Source organism: Macaca thibetana, chromosome 18 (assembly GCF_024542745.1).
Source record: "Macaca thibetana thibetana isolate TM-01 chromosome 18, ASM2454274v1, whole genome shotgun sequence".
NCBI classification, from domain to species: Eukaryota; Metazoa; Chordata; class Mammalia; order Primates; family Cercopithecidae; genus Macaca; species Macaca thibetana.
This window is the reverse complement of record NC_065595.1, coordinates 60,541,849-60,565,101: the sequence shown is the minus strand read 5'-3', so window position 1 is coordinate 60,565,101 and position 23,253 is coordinate 60,541,849. Positions and strand designations below refer to the sequence as shown.

At 35.7% G+C, this 23,253-nt stretch overlaps 1 long non-coding RNA gene across 2 annotated transcripts in view; it reads right to left on the bottom strand.

Moving 5' to 3' along the window:
• Positions 1-248: 248 nt before the first annotated feature.
• LOC126941026 (uncharacterized) overlaps positions 249-23,253 on the bottom strand; it is an 85,179-nt gene continuing 62,174 nt past the window's right edge. Inside the window, exons 4-6 of one of the 2 annotated variants that reach the window (XR_007721052.1) lie at positions 20,954-21,120; positions 16,095-16,212; positions 14,541-14,614 (exon numbers count right to left, since the gene is read on the bottom strand). This is a non-coding gene — a long non-coding RNA (uncharacterized LOC126941026). Of the gene's footprint in view, positions 500-14,540; positions 14,615-16,094; positions 16,213-20,953; positions 21,121-23,253 lie in introns of those variants that run through there. The other variant, XR_007721053.1, reaches the window with a different exon arrangement.

The window sequence follows — 23,253 nt, the reverse complement described above, 5'->3', positions numbered from 1 at the left end:
CTCCCAAACTGTTGAGATTAACAGGCATAAGCAACCATGCCAGCCAAGAAGATAATACTTTTTAAACTCTTACATGTACTTTGATTGATACAGATTCAAAAGAAACCTGCAGACTGAATTCATCTGCCAATTCAGAAGAAATTCTCATCCAAAACTGTGTATGTGTTAGAATATATATGTGTGTGTATATGTATATATATATAATATTCACACACACACATTTACACTTTTTCTAATTTCTCCCCATCAATTAATATTTATAAGCATATTAATTTGAAAGTCAATCTGAGACAGAGATACAATTTCTAGATAAGACAACACAGATGGTGGCATGCATTCTTGCAGACTATTTTTATATTGACTCTCTTACAGACAATCTGTTTTATCAGTTTTCCAATGGGTCCACAGTATGAAGAACTCCAAAAAAGAAAATTCCAAGATTCTGAAAACACTTGGCTGTAAACAGACTTAGTGAGCATAGCTTCTCCCTTTGCCAAGTCTCTAGGATGAAAAAAAAAAAAAAAAAAAAAAAAAACTAAGTATATAACCAAACATTTCCTTCCCCCATCCTGTTGAAGAAACTTATTACTGTATTGCTAGATGCTGGTGAAGTCATTACCAAACTGACTCTGACTCTGACAAAGCAGATACATGAGCTTTGGGCTGTAAGGATACCAGAAATTTGCTGCAGGGTGATAAAAATGTGTTAGGCATAAGAGCTGTGTAATCAAGGAATGAGTTAACAAATAAGATGACACAAAACAAGCAATATCATACGGTCAGGGTTCAGGAACAATCTGGCTGCATATTGTTATCTGGAAATGATCACAAGTAGATAAGACACAGAGCCTATTTGTAACAGTGCATGTAGTGAATGAATATGTAATCACTGGGGTAACATCAAGAGAACAGCCAGCTTCATCTCTAACCATTAATGATCGGTAATAAAAGTGGCAGTGTTTGTTCAGTGGGGGGAAGCTGTTTCCTATTGAGGAGAATACAGCACATTTAGTCAAAAGCCATTCATCTATGCAGGGATGTTGCCAACCTTGCCTAATTCAAAATAAATGAGTCTGGGGCTGAGCTGTGCTTTTAGTGGTTAAAGATGGCCTGTGTCAACATGTCAAGGCTTTGAATTTTGAACTAAGGTAACACAAAGGCAAAGAAAATGAGTGATATACAAATATGAACGCATTACTAAAGATCTGGGTTATTTTCATTAACCAGAAATAATGCCAGCACGCAGGATCACATATTAACAGTTTTAATGTCACTATTTTCTAGACGAGAAGATAGAGCTCTGTTAAATAGCTAAATAATTAAAGAAGTTATTAAGAAGCCATTTCAGCATTTAAATAAGTAACTCAATTAGTAGGCAGACTGAGCTCAGTGTCATCATGATATGCACAGGAAACTGAAATGAATGTTATTGGTTTGGGAAACTGTTCAGACTAAATATTAACTCTTATGGCTCCTTGAATTTCAACAAACATCTGTAAAAGTGCTTATGGTAACATAATACTGTACAATGGTGTAAAGAAAACGTCAAATTTTTACAAAACGTTTAGAAGGGAGTGTGTCCACATAAATTAGTATCTTATTTCATTTATGTAACTCAGTCTAACTATAATCGCATTTGGAGGAAATATTTTTTAGGTCAAGAAAATTGTCATACAGAGACTAAAATTTCTAAAATTAGTGGCGATCTTATGGCACTTGAACTGGATGATCTCAAACATCCCACCCCAGCTTTCATGATTTAAAATAATATTTCAATGTACTCAAATATTGACCTATCCCATTGAACAAATGCTTTCACGAATAAAATAAAATCATTTAACACATCTTTCTGGAACTCTTAGAAAGAACTGGGTGCTAACTATGTTCACTGCTAGGGAAAACATACGAGTTCAACACAATGCAATCCAAAGGGACACGGGGTTTTGATTTTAAAGTGTGTGTGAATGTGTGTGTCATATGACCTAAAATTCTTACTTATTTACATTCTGTAATACACTGAAATAAGATCTCAAATGAGAGAATCTATTTATTGTCTTAATAAAATGCACTACAATGGCACCCTACTCTGTCGGTTCTCACAAAATAGGAACATAATTTAAAAGCACTCCTCATTATGTTCACAATGTGTCTTAGCATTTAATAAGATTTTGTTTTCTAATTTTGAAAATCTAGTCAATGTAGCTTTCAAGTACAAAATTACACGTCTGTGATGTTCCATATCCCGTGGTTCGAGAAAGCACACTAAGATGTTTGTATCGCTGAAAATAAGACAAAGAACTGTACCATAAAATATATTTTTTCAAATAAAATTACAGATATAAAAAATAAATTCTCCATTCCTTCTATAGTTAGGAATATAAAAATGTATTATTTTATTTTAGCCCTTACATTTGCCCACATTTACAAATCCAAGTTATGATTTAGTCTGAGTCCTGGGCAAAGACTTAAAACAGCTCTTTTGTTAATGGAATCTGTTGAACCATCTCTATTAATTGAGCCTCCAAACCCCAGTTTGTTTTTACCTGACTGGGCTTCAAAGGGGTGAAGGCAACAGGAAAGTCTGCATACTACAGCATAATGGAATGACAGCTAAGTTGACAGCACATTGTTCTCAACTAGGAAGAGGCACAGTGTGAATTTACCTGTGCAGCAAAGCATTTGTCTACCACTATACAGTGAAGTATCCCGCAAAAGTAGATTTCCCAGATGATGCTAAAACTTTATTTAATCCTTTCTCTATGTTTCAGTCTAGTCCTTAAAAACTGTTAGATCATAAAATAACATGTGAAATAATATGATATTCTCAAAAGACAATGCCTTTATGTATCTAATACTTTTAAAGTATTTTTTTCTAATTCTGACATTGTCATATGATCAAAAACTGAAATGCCAGAGCTGAGCAAAAATCATGCTTCTCTTAGATCAGGAAACCTTTATTAAGAATATCATGCTATTTAATAGATATATTGAAATATAAAAGTACAATTTTTTAGCTCCAAGAATCAGGCCTGAGTTGGAATATATTGTGTTCATATTTGTTTCAATTGATTTAAAGTGGTGGCCTGTTTACTTAATAAATTCAACTCTCAGTATTCCAACTCAAAGGAATTTTTTAAGTAAATATTTGCCCCTTGCTCCATGAATCTCATCAGATTTCTCAGCCTATAATTGAGTACTTCTGTCTTTTTGAATTTTTTTCTGCTCATTAAATAAACTATCATTGAACCAATGTTAATTGTTAAAAGGTTTTAGACTAGATTTGCATTTGGGTTCCAATATGATAGACCTCTTTATTGCTCTTTTCTAGAATCAGGGGAGAACCAGTTTGTGAGTTATAAACTTATGGGACTTTTCCATCGTGAACATTCCATTGTCTTAATCCTATCCCTAAATTTTTTTTTTTTTTTTTTTTTTTTTTGAGACGGAGTCTCACTCTGTCGCCCAGGCTGGAGTGCAGTGGCCAGATCTCAGCTCACTGCAAGCTCCGCCTCCCGGGTTCACGCCATTCTTCTGCCTCAGCCTCCCGAGTAGCTGGGACTACAGGCGCCCGCCGCCTCGCCCGGCTAGTTTTTTGTATTTTTTAGTAGAGACGGGGTTTCACCGTGTTAGCCAGGATGGTCTCGATCTCCTGACCTCGTGATCCGCCCGTCTCGGCCTCCCAAAGTGCTGGGATTACAGGCTTGAGCCACCGCACCCGGCCTCCTATCCCTAAATTTATCCAAACCTCTCTTTTTTTTCTGCAAACACAGATGCTGATCAAGTTATAATCTAAATATAAAATAGATACATCAATATCTTTTTAAATCTCAAGACAGTGAAAATAAAAATGTGCTGATTAACAATGTGGAGCAAGGCGTTTTTATGTCAAGTACTATGTAAATAAAAGCACAACACACTGAAAAAAAATGTATGTCTAATTTTATAGGCTTCTATCTCTTCCCTTGCTGTCAAGCTAGCCACCATCTCTCTTTAATTCTTTATGCTACTGGTTCTATCAGTTTCTGAAATGCTTGTTAGTGCTTTGTCTAATGTAGGAACGGACTCTAAGTGGAAGCATGGGGACTCTGTAGAGTCAAATACATAGACACATGTACTTTGTATCAACTATTTTTTCATTTATAAATTTTTCCCCTGTTCTTTCTGAGAACTGTAACCACATTTCAGAATTGAGGTGGCTAAAATCTTATCACTAGCTACTGTATTGCTACTCTATTTATATATCGGTTCCTTTAATCAATTTCTATCTTTCAAATCCCTTCTCAAGTTTTGGGCCTTTTAAGTATGAGCTTTTTAAAAACAACCGATCCACACTGTATGACTACAAATTATTGGAAGATTTCACAGTCATATTTTTAGAAAAGTAGAAGAACATTGTGAACACAAGTGACTATTTACTACATTTACAGTTTTTCTAACTTGAGAGAAAGTGCTCATAAAAATTATTGGCCAATGTTAGAGAAATACAGATACTTCCATTACTTCCTGTTTTTAGATTATTGACAATTAAAAATAGGTTATTCTTTTCACTTTTTTTTTTTTTTTTTTTTTTTGAGACAGACTGTCGCTGTGTTTCCCAGGCTAGCATACAGTGGTGCAAACTTGGTTCACTGCAACCTCCACCTCCAGGGTTCAAGCAATTCTCATGTTTCAGCCTCCTGAGTAGGTGGGATTACAGGCGTGTGCCACCAAGCCCAGCTAATTTTGCATATTTTTAGTTGAGATGGGATTTTGCCATGTTGGCCAGGCTAGTCTTGAACTTCTGACCTCAGGTGATCTGCCTGCCTCAGCCTCCCAAAGTGCTGGGATTTCAGGCATGAGCCACTGCACCAGGCCTGATTCACTTTAAATCAAAGGAATTTGAAGTCTCAGCATACTATAAGAACTACTAGAAAGTAATATAAGGTGCTAATATTGCATTTTTATGAGCATTTATGTTTATGCTTAGAATTATAGGTAGAAATGAAGTCAGTCAAATCAAACATCAACCCCTCTATTAAATCAAGTGCAAACATATTTTGCCCTATATGACAATTATTACACCAAAAAGCAGTAAATTATGTGTCCATCACATAGTCTTTTCCAATATATTTACTTTAATTTTAGAAATCCTTCAATTCCATTTCCAGTGGAAAATTGTCTTCTAACATTTCATTTCTAGACTTTTCTGCTAAGAGGCTAAGTCAAGCAGATAATGGTCTGTGAAATACAGAAATGCACAAGAAGGGGCATCACTAACCTAAAACATCTTTTTTCAGAGTAAATTATTGTGCACGTCACTGTTTCATAAAGTCTGATTTCAGATGTATTTCAGAATAACAGGACAGGAATCAAAATTAACACCACAAAAATAAAGATGTTCTATTTTGATATTTATTCTTTCTTTAAATTGACAGTTTCTGTTATCACTTTGTACTATTATGAGTATTTTAAAACTTAACTCTAATAAACCAATTTTATCTTCAAATTCAGGCAAATTCTCATTATCGCCCAAGTACAGGCAGAAACTTGCCTAAAAACAATCAACAATCATATTAATATAAAAGTATGAGTTTCAGGCCAAAAAATAAAAGCCAATAAGTAAATAGTATACAGATGGTTGTTGTATCTGGATAAAAGATATGAGACATGAACTATTACACACTGAGTAACACAGCATTAAAACATATCAAACAAAGCCTAATACAAACATAAGAGAAATCAACAGAATTATAAGTATAGTGGAAGATATATTCCTATCAGTTCATAGCATTATGATAAATGTATATAAGAGAACAAATACTAAGGTCTTAAACACATCCACATTACATTTCCTGCAAACAAAGAGTATAGTGTCCTTTTAACTGTCTCTAAAATGCTTATGAAAAGCAAATCGTATTTTTGAAACTTTAGAAAACTTATATTTTAACTTCAGTGGCAACTTTAGAGAAAAACTCAATAAATTTTTAATAAGTAATATATATAGGCCACACACTCTGACAATAATCCAATAAAATTAGAAATTAGTAATAAAATTTTAAATAAAAAGCTATAATTACTTTTTTTAAAGCAAAACTAATATCTGATATAATAAACATTTAATCCAAAAGGAAATATAACAAACCTAAGAACACTAAATATATTCAACCAACATTTATTAGATCCCTACTGTATGCCAAGCACCATTCTTTGAGGTCACAAAGAATGAGAAATCTTCATGGGAATTAAAGTCTAATAAGTAGAGAGAAGCATAAAACAAGCAAACAAATAAGCAAAATAAAGTGTGTCACACATGCTCTGATAAAATGCATACAAAATATAATGAGTATCCAAGGCAATGAGTTTGCAGGGAAGAGTATTGAGAAAGAGAGAAGTGCACAGAAATACAGCCCCAGAGATTTTTCAGGGGATCCTCTGTAAAGGAAGTTCGTCTCCTAGTCTTCAGCTAAGTACTGATCATACATAGGAGGAAACTATCTGAGATTGGGAAAAAGAATCACCTGAAAGGCTAAGAAGAGACAGTACCTAGAGCTCACAGATAACCAGGAATTATTTCTGTTTCCACAGGGTAAAATAGAAAACCTAATTATTTACAAAACATTGGGAAGAATACTCAGAAAGACTTTGTCTCAAATAGTGGAGGGGAAATTAGACCAAACTACACACTGCTCTGATCTCACCTAACCAAACTTTAGAATGAGAATGTGTTACTGCCTCCAAGCAACTTAATCACATCCCAAAACAAATTGCAAGAATGTTTACAGGAATATGGAAACACCCAGCATTCCGAAAGGTAAAACTGACCATGCCCATTCAACCAAAAACTATGAGGAATGAAAAAAAAAGAAAGAAAATACAGCCCATAACCATACAACCCATAATACAGACCATAATTTTAAAAAATTAACCAAAACCAACCAAGAAATTGCACAGATAATAGCATTAGTAGACGAGGACATTAAAACAATTATATTACATTCAAAAAGCTAGAAAAAGAATAAACATGTTAAGTAGACGTTAAAGATGTTTAAAGGACCCAAATCAAGCTTCTAGAAATAAAAACTAAAGTGTCTGAGGTGAAAAAAAATATTTCGGATGAGATTAATAGCAGAATAAGCATGGCAAAAGAAAATATTGGTGAACTTGAAAACATAGTAATATACACTTCAAGTGGCCTCATATTCTTGTAATTGGAGTCCCTGAAAGAAGTGTACAGAAAAAATAAAAAAAAAATAGGCTGAAATGTTTCCAAATTTGATAAAAGCTATAAAAGTTTAAAACACCCCAAGTACAGAAGAAAAGAAGAAAAGCACACCAAAGCACATCATAACCAAATTACCAAAAACCAGGCTAAAGAGAAAAATCTTAAAAGCAGGCAGAGAAAACAATTTATAATGTACAGAGATGCATTATATCCCAATAAAGATTAGAGCAGATTTCTCATCAGAAACCATGGAAGCCAGAAGATACTGGAGCAATACTGATGATGATATATTGTGGGATTTGTAACAAATATAGAGGTTAAATATATGACAACAAAACATAAAGGCCAGGAAAGGACAAATGGAAGTATATTATTGAAAGATGTTTATATATAAATGTGAAATAGTATAATATCACTTGAAGGTTGACTATGTTAAGTTAAATATGTATACTATAAACCCCAAAGCAACCATTAAAATAACACAGCAAAGTTTTCTAGTTAATAATCCAACAAAGAATTTGAAAAATAATTAACTTAAAAGAGGGGAAAAAAAAAAAAAAAGAGGAAAGAGGGAACTAATAACAAATGGGAAACACAGAGAGAGGCTGTAGGATAAGTCTCTTTGGGAAGCCGAGGCAGGCAGATCACGAGGTCAGGAGATCAAGACCATGGTGAAACCCCATCTCTACTAAAAATACAAAAAATTAGCCAGGTGTGGTGGCGGGCACCTGTAGTCCCAGCTACTCAGGAGGCTGAGGCAGGAGAATGGCGTGAACCCGGGAGGCAGAGCTTGCAGTGAGCCGACATCGTGCCATGGCACTCTAGCCTGGGCGACAGAGTGAGACTCCGTCTCAAACATAATCATCATCATCATCATCATCATCCATACATATCAATAAATTTAAAAGTATTCAACCGACACAAAATGTTTTCTCTGATCACAATGGAATCAAATTAGAAGTCAGTAACAGAAATATTTCTGGAAAATTCCCCAACTATGTAGGAATTAAACAAGAATAGGAAAAAAAAGAGACTAAAGATGAATAAAACATAAAAATAAAGTATTTTGAAGTACATGAAATTGAGAACAAAACATATCAAAATTTGTGGAATTCAAGTAAAGTAGTACCTAAAAGGAAATTCATAGAATTAAATGCCTTAAATTAGAAAAATAAAGGTATCAAGACAGTTACCTGAGCTTAAGAAGCTAGACAAAAAGAGAAAGTTAAAAGCAAAATATGAAGAAAGGAAATAAGGATATTCAAAGTTTAAATTAATGAAATAGAACACAAAAAATAATGGATAAAAAGACAAAACCACATTGATAAACCTTTAGCCCAACTGATCAGGAAAAAAAGAGAAGAGCCAAAATACCAATATTAAGCATGAGAGAGGTGACATGACTACAATCCATAGATAAGGAATTAAGAAAATATTATCTACAACTTTATACCTGTAAATTCAACAGCTTAGATAAAACATACGAATTCCTCAAAAGACACAAACTGCCTAATACCTCGTAAAAAGAAATAGTTAAGTTGAATAGCCCTGTATCTATTAAAGCAATTAAATTTTTAATTAAAAACCCCCTCACAAAGAAAACTCCAAGCCCAGGTGACTTCACTAATGAATTCTTATGAGCATTTTAAAAAGAAACGTATCTATTCTACCCAAACTCTTCCAGAAAATTGAAGGCCAGGAAGTACTTCCCAGCTCATTCTGTAAAACCAGCATTATCCTGCTAGAAGAACGAAAGACATTACAAGAAAACAAAATTATCTATCAGTATTCCTCTCAGACATACATGTAAATACTCTTAAAATTGAGCAAACTGAATCCAATGATATATAAAAAAGATAATACACCATGACCCAGCGAGGATTGTCTCCAGAATGCAAAATTGGTTTAACCTCTTTAAATCAATCAAAATAATTCCCTGTATTAGTAAACTGTGAGGAAAAAATATTTGTGCCCAACCCCCCCCAACCAACCATATTCAAACCTCAAAGTTTGCCTGAGGACAGTGTTACAAAGTGATTATCCATTTTTGTGAAATTTGAATATTTGAAATTTACTCTAAGAATATTTCATACAAAAAAATAAAGAAATAAGAAATAATAAAAATAATAATATTGCATATAAACCAACAGTCACAATCTCCCATATGATTTAACTTTGGTTTCTGTTCAAACTACACCTTATCCAACTAACTAGGTCACAGCAGCCTACCTAATTATTCCCTCAGATTGAATGAGAATTACCTTGCCTTAAATTGACATGACTCTATAATTATGACTGAAGAACAGAGAAATTAACAAAGACTATTTTCATATCTCAATAATCAAGAATCAATCCAACTCTGATGGTACATGCAATGGTTTCTGAAAATAAAGAAATAAGAATTTCTAAAAATTTTTTGCCAATATAACTTCAAGTTTCCCCAAATTATACTAAAAGCACCAAAGAACCCACTTTCTTTGGATATTAATTTGACAAAAGCAAATAGATGTTCATAGTGAAAGCATAACTTAAGAAATATATCTGAACACTTGTACTCCCAAGAATTTTTGTCCTTCTAAGATAATGTAATTAAAGGTGTTCATATTTTTATTGTTTTGAAGGTTAGCCATGGCTCTGATGATCACTGAAATCTGAATGTTCCTGACAAAGAAATCACAATACAATCATTTGCCCAGGTGAAATATGTCACAATCATCTAAATACTAGTAAATAAATCACAAGCAAAGCCAAGAGAATAGAAACTTGTTCCTAGAATCTTGGGTAGTCTTCATTCTTTCTCCCTAATTGACTTAACCAGTATGATGGTTAATACTGAATGTGAACTTGATTGGATTGAAGGATGCAAGGTATTGATCCTGGGTGTGTCTGTGAGGGTGTTGCCAAGGGAGATTAACATTTGAGTCAGTGGGCTTGGAGGGGCAGACCCACCCTTAATATGGATATGCACCATCTCATCAGCTGCCAGCATGGCTAGATTATAAAGCAGGCAGAAAACGTGAAAAGATTAGACTGGTTTAGCATCCCAGCCTACATCTTTCTCCCATGCTGGATGCTTCCTGCCTTCGAACATCAAACTCCAAGTTCTTCAGCTTTGGGACTTGGACTGGCTTCCTTGCTCCTCAGCTTGCCAATGGCCTATTGTGAGACCTTGTGATCGTGTGAGTTAATACTCATTAATAAACTCCCTTTATATTTATATCTATCCTATTATCTCTGTCCTTCTAGAAAGCCCTAATACAACCAGTATTGACCAAAAAGCCTCCATACTTCTGATCCCCCAGCTTCTTTGCTGACTGTGGCCTGATTATTCTCAGTAGAAGACTGCAGCCCCAAATCTCATAGAAGTCCACTTCCTCACAAGAGTGGTGGGAGATGGCAGAATGGAAAAAAGCTGATAATGCCATTTCCCAATCATTTCTTTTCTCTTATTCTGCATCACCATCCTAAGACCTCTAGTAAAACATCCCTGGAGAGCTGTTGCAACTTCTAGAAGAGTTTAAGTGACTCTCTGTCCCCTCTTCAGGTTAGGCAAGCAGCTTTCTCATTCCTCCAGCAAACTTTTTTGAGAAGCTACTCTTTCCCAGAATACAAAGTGCCTATACTTCAGAAGCTCATATAAGGCTGTAAAGAGAAATGATCAGCATTAGACCAAATTTTATCTTTTTATTAAAATTCCTCTTCCCTTTTCTCTCTCACATATATACATGTTCATTTGTTTCTTTTGGGAGAGAGGGGAATAGATAAGGAACTTCATGCTCCCCCTATAAATAGGATTTATTGCTTTCAATGCAAAGGAGCCATTCTAAGGTATTTGTGGGAAGTTGCTATTGGCAGTTTCTGTTGCATACAAATTAGAAGAATGAGAACTTTCTTAAAGTTTCAGCATTTTCATGAATCTAACACAGTAACAACATGGAAAAAATACCAAGTTATACACAAATAAAGATGAAAATTCTTGAATTATGGATTCCTGAGACAGGTGATAATATAAATTCACCTGCTGTGGCAGGTTTATATGGGCTCATGAGAGCCAATTACTAAATTTTTAGAAATTGTGAAAGCCAGCAGTTAAATTTTTGATACCTTGAAATCAGTCAGAGGACATATTTACATGGAACTCAGCAAATGCTACAAATCAGGCTTTTTGTTTTTATTTACCTATTTTTGGTGAGGCGATTGTTAAATACTTACCAGCACACCTGGATGGAGGATGAGATTAGAACAGGCAAGGCCCAATCCTGCCAGGTAATGAGTACAAGAGATCCTTACTTTCAGCCCTGAGTTAACTTCAAGCTACAGTTTTGCAAATTTGTAATATTTACTAAATCTCTTAGTTGCCAAAAAGATTGGGAACCTGACATGTTAAATTTCAAAAAAAGTAACTCTAACAAAATGACAAAATACATTATATAAGAAGAACTCTAGCAGTTAGGTTGTAAACATGATGCAGGCTTTTACTTCAAATTTCTGAAATCCTCTTCCAAAGTCATATTCCCTAGAACTATCCAAATCACCAGTCCTCAGTTCTGACTTCCAAATTTAGACAAAGTCTAACTTCTGCAGGTGCTGTTTATTGAGTGTTTTGGCTGCAGATTCATCATCTGTAAATATTTCAAGAGATTCTGAAAGCACAGTATGCTTCAAAACAACCACCTGGACAAAACTGAACCTTTGCAGTGCCTAAAAGCAATTAGGGGATAAATATAAAAGAAACAAAACATTCTCCCTCTTTTTAATTGGAAATCTATATTAAGGATTGGGAATATAATTAGGTAGATTAAGAACATGAAGTGAAATTGAATTGATAAGATTAGGTAGCCCAGTCAAAATTGTGATTCTATGAAATTTTCTGAATCAGTTTTAGGATTCACAATGTTTAAACTGCCAAATTTTGAACATTTACATTTAACAATTTAATGAAATAATCAGTAACATGAGCCATATCTTTATAGTATTTTCAAAATTAAATGTGGAGCATAGAGATGTTTTGAAAATAAAAATGAAAGCCTATCTATATGATAAGAAGTCAGTCTTTTTCCCCCAAAAAGAGGCAATGCCTTTGTTTGAGGTTAAGATTCAACAAATAACAAATAATGGTGGTCAGCTTGACAACAGAAACTCGCAATACTAAAAATAAACATGCCTCAAGTTTTCAAATAATGGAGAATACAATCATAATGAAAGACAAATTTACCTTAAATGGCAATGCAACCTGATGCAGAGCAACTAATTTTGTGCCTAGAGATCCTTTATTTCTCTTCTGTTTGCAGTAGAAGCAGAGATTACACTAAACCACATAGTTCAATGTGCTATTATTGGATGAATCTGTTTCATCCAAGGAGAGATCAAAGACTGATTAAATTTTTAACCATAACATCCTAAAGAAAACCATAATTTAAAACTTGAAAGAAGAAAGTTTCAATCTTCACTTGGGAATTTCCTCCCTCTATACAGATAAGTGATTGACAAAGCAGTTGTATACATCTACTTAAACACATTACAAAAAAATTTACTGTTATAAAAATAATAATTTAGGTGTATAAATCTTTAAAATGCAGTGGTTTTTTCAATTTTATGATAAGTTAGTATTACTCTATGTCAAGAAGTGCACATATTAAAGAGATTAATAGGAATGTCAGCAAGATGATGGAATAGAAGGTCCTCTGCTTGTATCCCCTGTCCCCCTACAATAACAAGAATGTGACAGCCATCTGTAGACAAAGTGCCATTGTGAGAGCCTTGGTTGGAGACCGAGAACCCTGGTGGAGTCCAAGACCTAAGAAGGCTGTCTTCAGAACAGGCTTGCACTCATACGGCAGTGTCACTAACAATAATGCAGGCTACAGATGTGAAAAAACAGCCTCATCTCCTTGGATCAGATACAACTTCATTTGCCTTGGTCCTGCCACTAGAACCATCTGCCAAGGGATCTGAGAGAGGTCACACCCACATGAGTCTCAAATGATAGGCCCAAAAGCCCAGCAGCAGACCATGAAATTGCCTTGTAACTTGGCTCCAGCTCTTCTTAGCTGTGGTCTGCAAGCAGTTGTGCCTTCCTTGGGACCCACCACCTAGTCAGGCTGGTCTGTGACTTGCCAACCTCAGTCCCATGCAGACCCTGAGAGAGCCCTATAACTAATTTCCAGTCCCTCTCAGCTACAGCCTAAAAGCAGGTCTACTCAGCGAGGGACCTTCTAGAGGTCATACCTAGTCATGCCCCAGGAGACAGGCTTGCCAACCTTGGTCCCACAGTAGATCCTGAAACGAACTGGTAACTTGGCTCCAGCCCCTCTCAGCTGTAGTCTGAGCGCATTCATGCCCACTCAAGAACCTGATTGAACTCACACTCATCTGAGGTCCAATAAACAGGCTTGCCAACCTTGGTCCCACAACCAATCCTGAAACAGCCCTGTAACTTGGCTCTAGCCTCATTCTGCTTTGGTCCAGTGGCAATCCTGCAATAGCCATGTGACTCAGCTCCAACCCCACTCAATCAACTGTGATCCCAGAGACAATCGCAACAGCCTAGATGTTTAACAGAAGAAGATCTTTACCTGCCAAAACCGCTCTGCAAAGACTGAAAAATATGTTTGATACTTCAGATACACAGACACCAACATGAGGCTTCATGAATGACAAAGAATCGGGCAAACATACATCACCAAAGGAAACAAATAAAGCTCCAACCCCAAAGAAATTGAGATCTATAAATTGCCTGACAAGCAATTTAAAATAATTATCTTAAAGTAGCTCGATGAGATGCAAGCGAACACATATAATTAAACAATACCAGGAAAACAATGCATGAACAAAATAAAAATTTTAAGAACGAAATAGAAACCATAAATAAGAACCAAACAGAAATCCTAGTGCTGAAGTATACAATAAGAAAACTAAAAAATACAATAAAGAACTTCAAGAGCAAGCTCAATTTTGCAGAAGAAAGAATAGAGAAAGCAAAGTCAGATCATTAAAAATTAGTTGATTAGAGAAACGAAACAAAAAAATAAAAATTAGTAAAGAAATCATAAGGGACAAATTGGGACATCATCAAACAAATATACTAATTATGGGAATTTCAAAAGAAGAGAGACAGAAAATGGAGCAGAAAACTTATTTAAAGAAATAATGGCTTAGAACTTCTGAAATCTCAGGAGCGATATGAATATTCTGATTAATGAAACTCAAAAGATCTCAAGTAAGATCAACGCAAAGAAAAATACACCAAAACACATAATTAGATTGTCAGAAGTCAAAGACAAAGTGAGACTCTTGAAGGCAGTAAGAGAAAAGACACTCATCATATATAAGATAATCACCATAAGGAGATCAGGAGACTTCTCAGCACAAATCTTGTGGGCCAGGAAGGAGTGAGATGATATATTCAAAGTTCTGAAAGAGAATTAAAAATCCAACCAAGAATACTACCAGCAAAGCTGTTCATCAGAAATGAAAGAGAGATAAAGACATTCCCAAACAAACAAAAGCTAAGGGAGTTTGTCATCACTGGATATGCCTTACAAGAAATGCTGAAGAGATGTCTTCACATAACATGGAAAGATGCTAAGTAACTGTATTAGTCAGGGTTCTCCTAGAGGGACAGAACTAATAGGAGACATTTTTATATATGAGACATTTACATATATATATAAATATATATATAAAGGAGAGTTTATTAAGTATTAATTTACATGATCACAAGGTCCCAAAATAGGCTATCTCCAAACTGAGGAGCAAAGAGAGCCAGTCGGAGTCCCAAAACTGAAGAATTTGGAGTCTGGTGTTCAAGGGCAGGAAGTGTCAGCACGGGAGAAAGACGTAGACTGGGAGGCTAGGCCCATCTCTCCTTTTCATGTTTTTCTACCTGTTTTATATTTCCTGGCAGCTGATTAGATTGTGCCCACCAGATTAAGGGTAGGTCTGCCTTCCCCAGCCCACTGACTCAAATGTTAATCTCTTTTGGCAACACGCTCACAGACACATCCAGAATCAATACTTTGTATCCTTCAATCCAATCAAGTTGACCCTCAGTATTAACCATCATATTAACAACATAAAAAGGATAAACACATGAAAAGATAAAACTCACTGGTAAGGGTAAATATATAGTTAAGTCCAGAATACTCTAATGCTAGTGTCTATATCACTTGTTAACTCTAGATTAAAAGTTAGAGGACAAAAGTATTAAAAATAACTATAGCTATAATAATTTGTTAATGGATATTCAATATAAAAATATTTAGGCCCAGCATGGTAGCTCACACTTGTAATCCCAGCACTTTGGGAGGCCGAGGTAGGTGGATTACCTGAGGTCAGGAGCTCGAGACCAGCCTGGCTAACATGGTAAAACCCCATTTCTACCGAAAATATAAAAAATTAGCTGGGCATGGTGGTGCACGCCTGTAATCCCACCTACTTGGGAGGCTGAGGCAGGAGAATCACTTGAACCCAGGAGGCAGAGGTTGCAGTGAGCCAAGCTCACACCATTGCACTCCAGCTTGGGCAACAAGAGCGAAACTCCATCTCAAAAAATAATAATAATAATAAATAAATAGATAGATATTTAAAGTGTGATATCAATCACATAAAATGTGAAGAAGGGAGAAGTAAGAGTATTGAGTCTTTTAATGCAATTGTAGTTACATTCTTATCAGTTTAAAACACAATGTTATAACTATAATATGTTTTATGTAAGCTTCATGAAGAAAAAGCCATGCCCAGGTGCAGTGGCTCATGCCTGTAATCCCAGTACTTTGGGAGGCCAAGGCAAGCAGATTGTTTGAGCCCAGAAGTTCAAGACCGGCCTGGGAAACATGGTGAAACCCCATCTCTACTAAAATTATGAAAATTATCCAGGTGTGGTGGTACGTACCTGTAGTTCCAGTTACTTGGGAGACTGAGGCTGGAGAATTGCTTGAATCTGGGAGGCAGAGGTTGCAGTGAGCCAAGATCACACCACTGCACTCTAACCTAGTTGACAGAGCGAGACCCTGTCTCAAAAGAAGGAAGGAAGGAAGGAAGGAAGGAAGAAAGGAAGGAAGGAAAGAAAGAAGGAAGGAAACATAAACAGAATAACAGGCAGCATTTAGTAGGCAACTACTAATAGTACATGTGTGTAATGTGTTAAATGGTAAGAGAAATAGTTGTAAAACAATGAAAACTAGTGCTGGATATCCTAAATACCTTGACTTGATCATTACGTATTGTATGCATGCAACAAAATATCACTTGTATCTTGCAAATATGTACAAATATTATGTATCAATTTTTAAAATATTTAAAACTGAAAACTGGGAATGCAAAAATATAGTATGACTACAAGTATGACTAAAAATTAAACATAATACATGTGCATAGAAAAAAGCACTGAAAGATAACATGCCCAAAGCATTAGCAGTAGCTATTGAGTTACTAAGTATTATATGTTGTTCCTAAGTATTTATGCATATATATACATAAACAAATCCTAGCAAACAACAAATCCTAAGTATTTATGCATAAATACATACATACATACATATATGACTACAGGCTATTCATAATCAGAAAGCAATATATATTAAACTAAAAATTAATTTGGACTACAAATTTACAAGTTTAAAACTTTTTAAAGTATAGATCTTCTGAAAATGCCTTAGCTCCAGAAATAATACAGAAACTAATACTGTTTTATTTTTAGCTTATACCCTTGGGGTTTTCAGAAAAAACATTTATTGGGTTTATAGAGATCCAAGCTTACTCCTGTGGTAGGCAGAATTACAAGAATGGCCTCCAACGACCCTCATTCTTGCTTAATCTCCTTCCATTTTAGTGTAGGTAGAACTCATGAATACAATTAAATATCACTCCTGTCATTATATTACCTTACATGGCAAAAGGGAGATTAATCTGGTGGGCCCAATCTAATCATATCAGCCCTTTAAAAGTAAAGCGTTTTCTCCAGATGATGGCAGAAAGGAATTTTGAAAGTCTGAGAGTGAGACCGACTTGATGCACCGTTATGACTTTGAAGACGGAGAGGACCACGTGAGAAGGAATGCAGGTAGTCCCTAGGAACAGCAAGCAGCCATGGCTGACAGCCAGCCAGGAAATGAGGACCTCAGACCTGCAGCCACAAGGAACCAGTTCCTGCCAACAACCTGAATGAGCTTAGAAGCAAATTCTTCCCCAGGGCTCAGCCCATGGACACATTGATCTCAGTCATGTGACACCCTGAGCAGAAGAGCCCATCCCCAGTTCTGACCCACAAAACAGTGAGATAACGAATCAGTGTTGTTTTCAGCTTCTAAGTTTATAGCAATTTGTTACACAGCAACATCCCTTCATACTGTTCTGTCACTAAGACTGAATCCAGGCAGGGTCATTTGGAGGTGCATTTCCTTCAATAAATTTAATCCCAAAAGAATAAAATTTCTGGCGCGTATTTGCATTTGGAGACTTGAGGTCATTAACGTTTTATATGATTTTAGTTCGATGTAGTCCGTGATTCCAAAAGGCAATAGAATATTATATGTTTAGTTTTTGCTTTGTTTTGCATTTAATGTTGAGACCAAACAATTTCCCAGAGAGAATATTGCCCTCCCAATGTGCCAATCATGGTGAAAATAATTTCATAACCTGAAATTTGTTTTACAGCCAGTTTGGGGGGAAATAAACAAATACAATGAATAAGGCACAAGTGAATATGCCTATCTTTTTAATGATAAAAAGAAATTGAGCATTCTTGAATTTCAGTAGTGAAATGGATTAATAGGAAAGAAAAATATTTCTGAAGACTCATTGTTACCCTTGTGGCATTTACTGTGGTCACCATTTTCTCCCAGTCATCCCTTGGAGCCATCCATATTAGGATATCAGATACCTAACCTGACACCCCTGAAGCTATGAACTAAATTAAAACTGAAATTTAATTGAAAAACTTTAGTGATTTTAGACTTCCTCTGGCTCCAGGTCTTCTCACTGTTCTTTTTGGCCTTTTCAGATCGAAGCCTCTTTGGAGAAGAGCTGTGCTTTACACTGAGAGCACTATTCTTATATCTATGATTCTATTTCCTGACTTCTGTTGAGTTTTTTTTTTCTAAATTCATTATGCAAAATAAAATCTGAGTTTCCCTCCAACTCACTAAGCTTGTCACATGATCTGGACTAAATGATGTCTAAGATTTCCTCCAACTATATTTGATGACTTAGATCTTTAATGTAAAGCTAGGATATAAACACATTTTTTCAAGAAGGTCAAGGGAGTAAGTAATGTTGCCTGTTATAATTTGACAAAAGTTCCTTTGAAGATCTCAGAGAACATTAAGGCAATACTGACTGGTCTTTGGTTGACCACAAGCGTCCACAGGCTTCACATCATTTTTGGCCTCTTTCCCCAGTGAGATGCTGCAGGCACAAAACACGGAACCAAGGAACTATGCTGAGCTAAGGCAGTGTTCCCTTTTCTTCCAGATACATTTCTTTCAAATATTCTATTATCACTAAAAGGCAGGCCAAAGGAACACATTTGTAGCTGTCTCCAAACCTAACTAAGGGTTGTAACAAATTTTCCACAGGCATTTTAATTGACCTTTCCACGAAATATAAGGGCGAGGTATCTATTACTTCCTTTCCTTTCATTTAGCAGTAAAATATGAGATAAGCAAGAGAGAAAGAAGGATGAGAAGCAATAAAAGACAGCAAAGAAACACAATCAGATTTTAATATGTGGAATTAGGTTGACTTGTAGTTTTATATTGCTAGGCTTTAAGAGAATTACCATATAATGATGGATACTTTGGGGAAATCACCGGGATATGAAATTAATTTCTTAGCCTAGAACTTTAATTTGGCACATGAAGAATTAATACATAACTAAAACCAAATATCCTTTATTAGCCATAATTCTTCCCAGCAAAAATTATTTTGTAGTCCCATCCAGCAACCCCCATCTCCACTCTGAGGTGCTGATTCACGACATGGTGTCATCACTTACCTCTATTTTTAAACTGAAAGAACTAACGCAATTAAACCCAATTTCATTTGTTGCTCCTAACTACAGAATCAAGTCAAGAATTAAAAATAAGATTGGGAGATCCCTGCCCTACTAGACTTAATTAAGAATATTTTCACAAGGAAGTATTTTATACCAGGATAAAGAAAAGATTTAAGGATACAATCACCAACTTGTAAAACTCACTTCAGTCTTTCAAGGATAACTTTTCCTACACAGAATATACACTTTTACGCCTCCACGTTTCAGATCCAGCCGTTCCCTCATCCCCAGAACTCCTCATCCCCACATTTTTTTGTTAACTACATATCTCATTTTTTAAAGGCCAGTCCAGATGCTTCCTCCTTCCTAGGAATGTCCTATATCACCGCATGGCAGGTCATTCTTTCTAGTTCTCGCTCCTATCCTTCTGTCACTGGTCATGCACTAAGCCTAGGGATTGGAAAGAAGTAATTTGGGTGTGATGCATTCATTAAGAGCTGATGGGCAGGTACTTTATATTATAAGCCAGAGAAGAAAGGCAGGTAAATGCTGCCTTAACATCATAAAGCCAGGTCATTCCTGAGAAATATTAGGAAGAAATGTTTCAAATATTTTAATTAATATGAAAATATTAATAATCAATATTGAAAATGAATTTCTTATTTAAATGTGGAAGAAAATATCAAATATCTGATGAAGAGGTATCAATAATCAGGCTCTGGGAGGAAGCAGCTGCCAAACCGAGTAAAACTCCCTTATGATTTCCCTCCTGTCCTCAATGCTGACCCATTTATAGGATCCTCCTCACCTCTTTGCTCAGCAAGGCCAATAGAGCAAAGTGGAAGAAAAAGTCTAGCATCCATCCGACAATGGAAGCAGAGAAATCAACAAAATTAATGGAGAGAATATGTGGACTGAGATTCACATATATGAGAGGATGGAAGAGAAATTCATGAAACATCCCAAGATAGAATCAGGACAACAAAAGGGCACAGAGGACACCTACAGGGAATAAGTTAAAGAGAAAATAAAAAGGGGAAGAAAGAATTAGGGAACAGAGGAGTGTCTGTGTGGGACAGCCCTCCAAGGGAGGCAGCATCCAAGACAAGGAAGGTTAAATACCCTCACCATGGTCATCTCATTGGTCTCCTCCCTAAGAGTCACTGAGCAGCAAGGAGTATAAGTCATGGAAAAGGACTCTGCAAGACAACCAGGAAAACTAACTCCCCTACCCCTCCAAGCCTCACCCCCCACCCAAAAAAGGGCTGCTCATGGTTTGCACTTCTATTTGACATTGGTGACATTTTACTATGCTTAAGTATTTACTTGTCTCTGTCTCCAAACTTATAGAATAAATCATGTTTCTCTTTTCCTCTGGTGTGAGACCCAGCCCTCTGCCCATTGTAGTTATTTGTAGTGAACACTGTGAATTGCTCACCAGTGTCCACTGCTTGCTTTTTTCATTCTAGTGGAACTCTGACTTTGTTCCAGTAACACTCTTTCCAACTCCAGTGGGACCATCCATTGGGTATAGGCCAGGCTTTAGGACTGAGTTTATTTTCATCTTTTTAATGACTTATAAATTCATCAATGGTGCTAGCTTGGATACTCAGGCCCTAAATTACAAGTCTGGAGGTATTTAGCACTTCCTCTCCCTGAAATACAATTTAATTATTCCAGCTATAATGATTGTTCCCCAGACAAAAATGTTTGCTCATGATGGAGCTCAATAATTACCAAGTCATGCACGTACCCACCTCCAAGTCTGACATGTTTCCTCATGTACTTGTCTCTTTGCCTCTTCCCTTTCTGTGCCCTGGTCTCTTTATCTTGAGGGTGTTCTCTTGTCCACCTCTCTCTGTCTTCTGCTGCTGTCTCCATTTTGTTATTCCTACTCCTCCATTCGATTTTCTTTTTTTGTTTCCTATTTCACCAGAATATTAAATGTAATTATTTATATATTTGTGTTAATAAAGCTTTAGCTAATATCTGGTTTTTCTTAAAGCAAGTGAGTTGAGCCTTTTAATCTCTTTTTTGAAAACTCAATAAAATTGCTTTCTTTTATTTAAAAACTTCTCAATTGATTTTTAGCCCAAGAGTCAGAAATACTCTATGGAAAAATAATTTCTTCAAAAGAAATATATCCCTTGGATTAATAGCCACACTACATAAGGAACTCAAAAAACTCAACAGCAAAAAAAATCCAACTTTTAAAATGAGCAAAAGACCCTAATAAATATTTCTCAAGAAAAAAAAAGAAGACATACAGATGGCCAACCTGGTATATGAAAAAATGCTCAACATCACTAATCACTAGGGAATTGCAAATCAAAACCCCAATGAGACATCATCTTACTCTAGTTAGAATGGCTATTATCAAAAAGACAAAGGATAACAAGTGTTGGCAAGCATGTGGAAAAAAGGGAACACTTATACACTGTCTGCAAGAATATAAATTAGTACAACCAATATGGAAAACAGTATAGAGGTTCCTCAAAAAGTTAAAAATTGAAATATCATATGATCCACCAATCTCACTACTGCGTATATATCTAAAGGAAATGATATTAGTATTTTGAAGAGACATCTGCACTCCCATGTTTATTGTACCACTTGTCACAATAGTCAAGATATAAAATCAGCATAACCATTCATCAACAGATGAATAAAGAAAATTTAGCATATATATACACAATGGAATACTAATCAGTCATAAAAAAGAATGAAATCCTCTCATTCACAACAACATGGATGAACCTGGAAGACAGTATGTTAAGTGAAATAAGCTAGGCACAGACAAATACTGCAGGATTTCAGCCACATGCAGAACCTAAAACAAAATGATCTTACAGAAACAGAGCAGTGGATACCATAGATTGGGAAAGGTAGAAAGAAGGGGGAAGTGGGGAGAGATTGATTGGTCAATGGATACAAAGCTACAGCTAGATAGAATAAGTTCTGGTATCCCATTGCACCATGACTAGAGTTAACAATAATGTTTTGTATGTTTCTATATAGCTGGAAGAGAGGATTTTGAATGTTCTCACCACAAATAAATGATAAATGTTTGAGGTGATAGATATGCTGATTACCTTCATTTGATCATTACATAATGTATACATGTACATGAAATCCATCAACCTTGGCATAAATGCCAGCAATTTTTCAGTTATTTTATATAGGTATATAGTGTGTAAGAAAAGTTATCTAATGTATCTGCACTTACTCATTTTAAAAGATAAATACAGTGGTATAAACTGTACAATTATCCTTTAGCAACTTCTTTCCACTGGGATAATCAGGAAGTTCCTCATTTACAACTAGAAAGTAGGAGTCCTGGCCCCTGTCTGTGCACAGAAGATTTTAAAGAAGTCATGAGAGTTTTAGAATCTAGCCTAAGGGACACATTAAATTTCCATTGTTCCTAAAGTGGCCAAAACAATGTGCATTTTTAAACAACTTCCTGACTCAAAGGGCCGTTTTAAGGTGTGAAATCCGTAGACTAACGGCTCCTTTTCTGAGAGGACAAACCCCCTAGTTACAGATAACAAGTATACCCTCTCCTTGAGGAAAATAAGGATATCTTTCAAAGTAACTAGATTGATTTTTTAATCAGTTTCGCAAATCAAAAATGACCCTTCCTATTCATTTAGGGATCTGATGAAAACCTAGTAAAACCTCACACGTGACTCAGTTTAGCCAAAAGCCTAACTAAAAGTCAGATTTCTTCGTCCTTAGTCAGCTGCCACCAAATCATAACAATCAGGCCTGTGATGGTCGTCCCTGACCATACAGTACAAGTCGTGCCAAATAAGGTTGAATAATAATGATAACTATTTATTGAATGACAAATGCTTTATATGAATTCTCTCTAATATCCACAATAATGGTGAAGGGTAGAAATTTCTATCTCTATTTTATAAATGAGAGTAGAGGAACCTGAAAACGTATACATTGTTCAAGTATAGAATGCCAGGAGGGGAGAGAGCTGGGAATTAAACCAAATGTCCTGACTCCAAAATCCTGGTACCTCTTAAAGCCTCAGTCTCCTAACTTA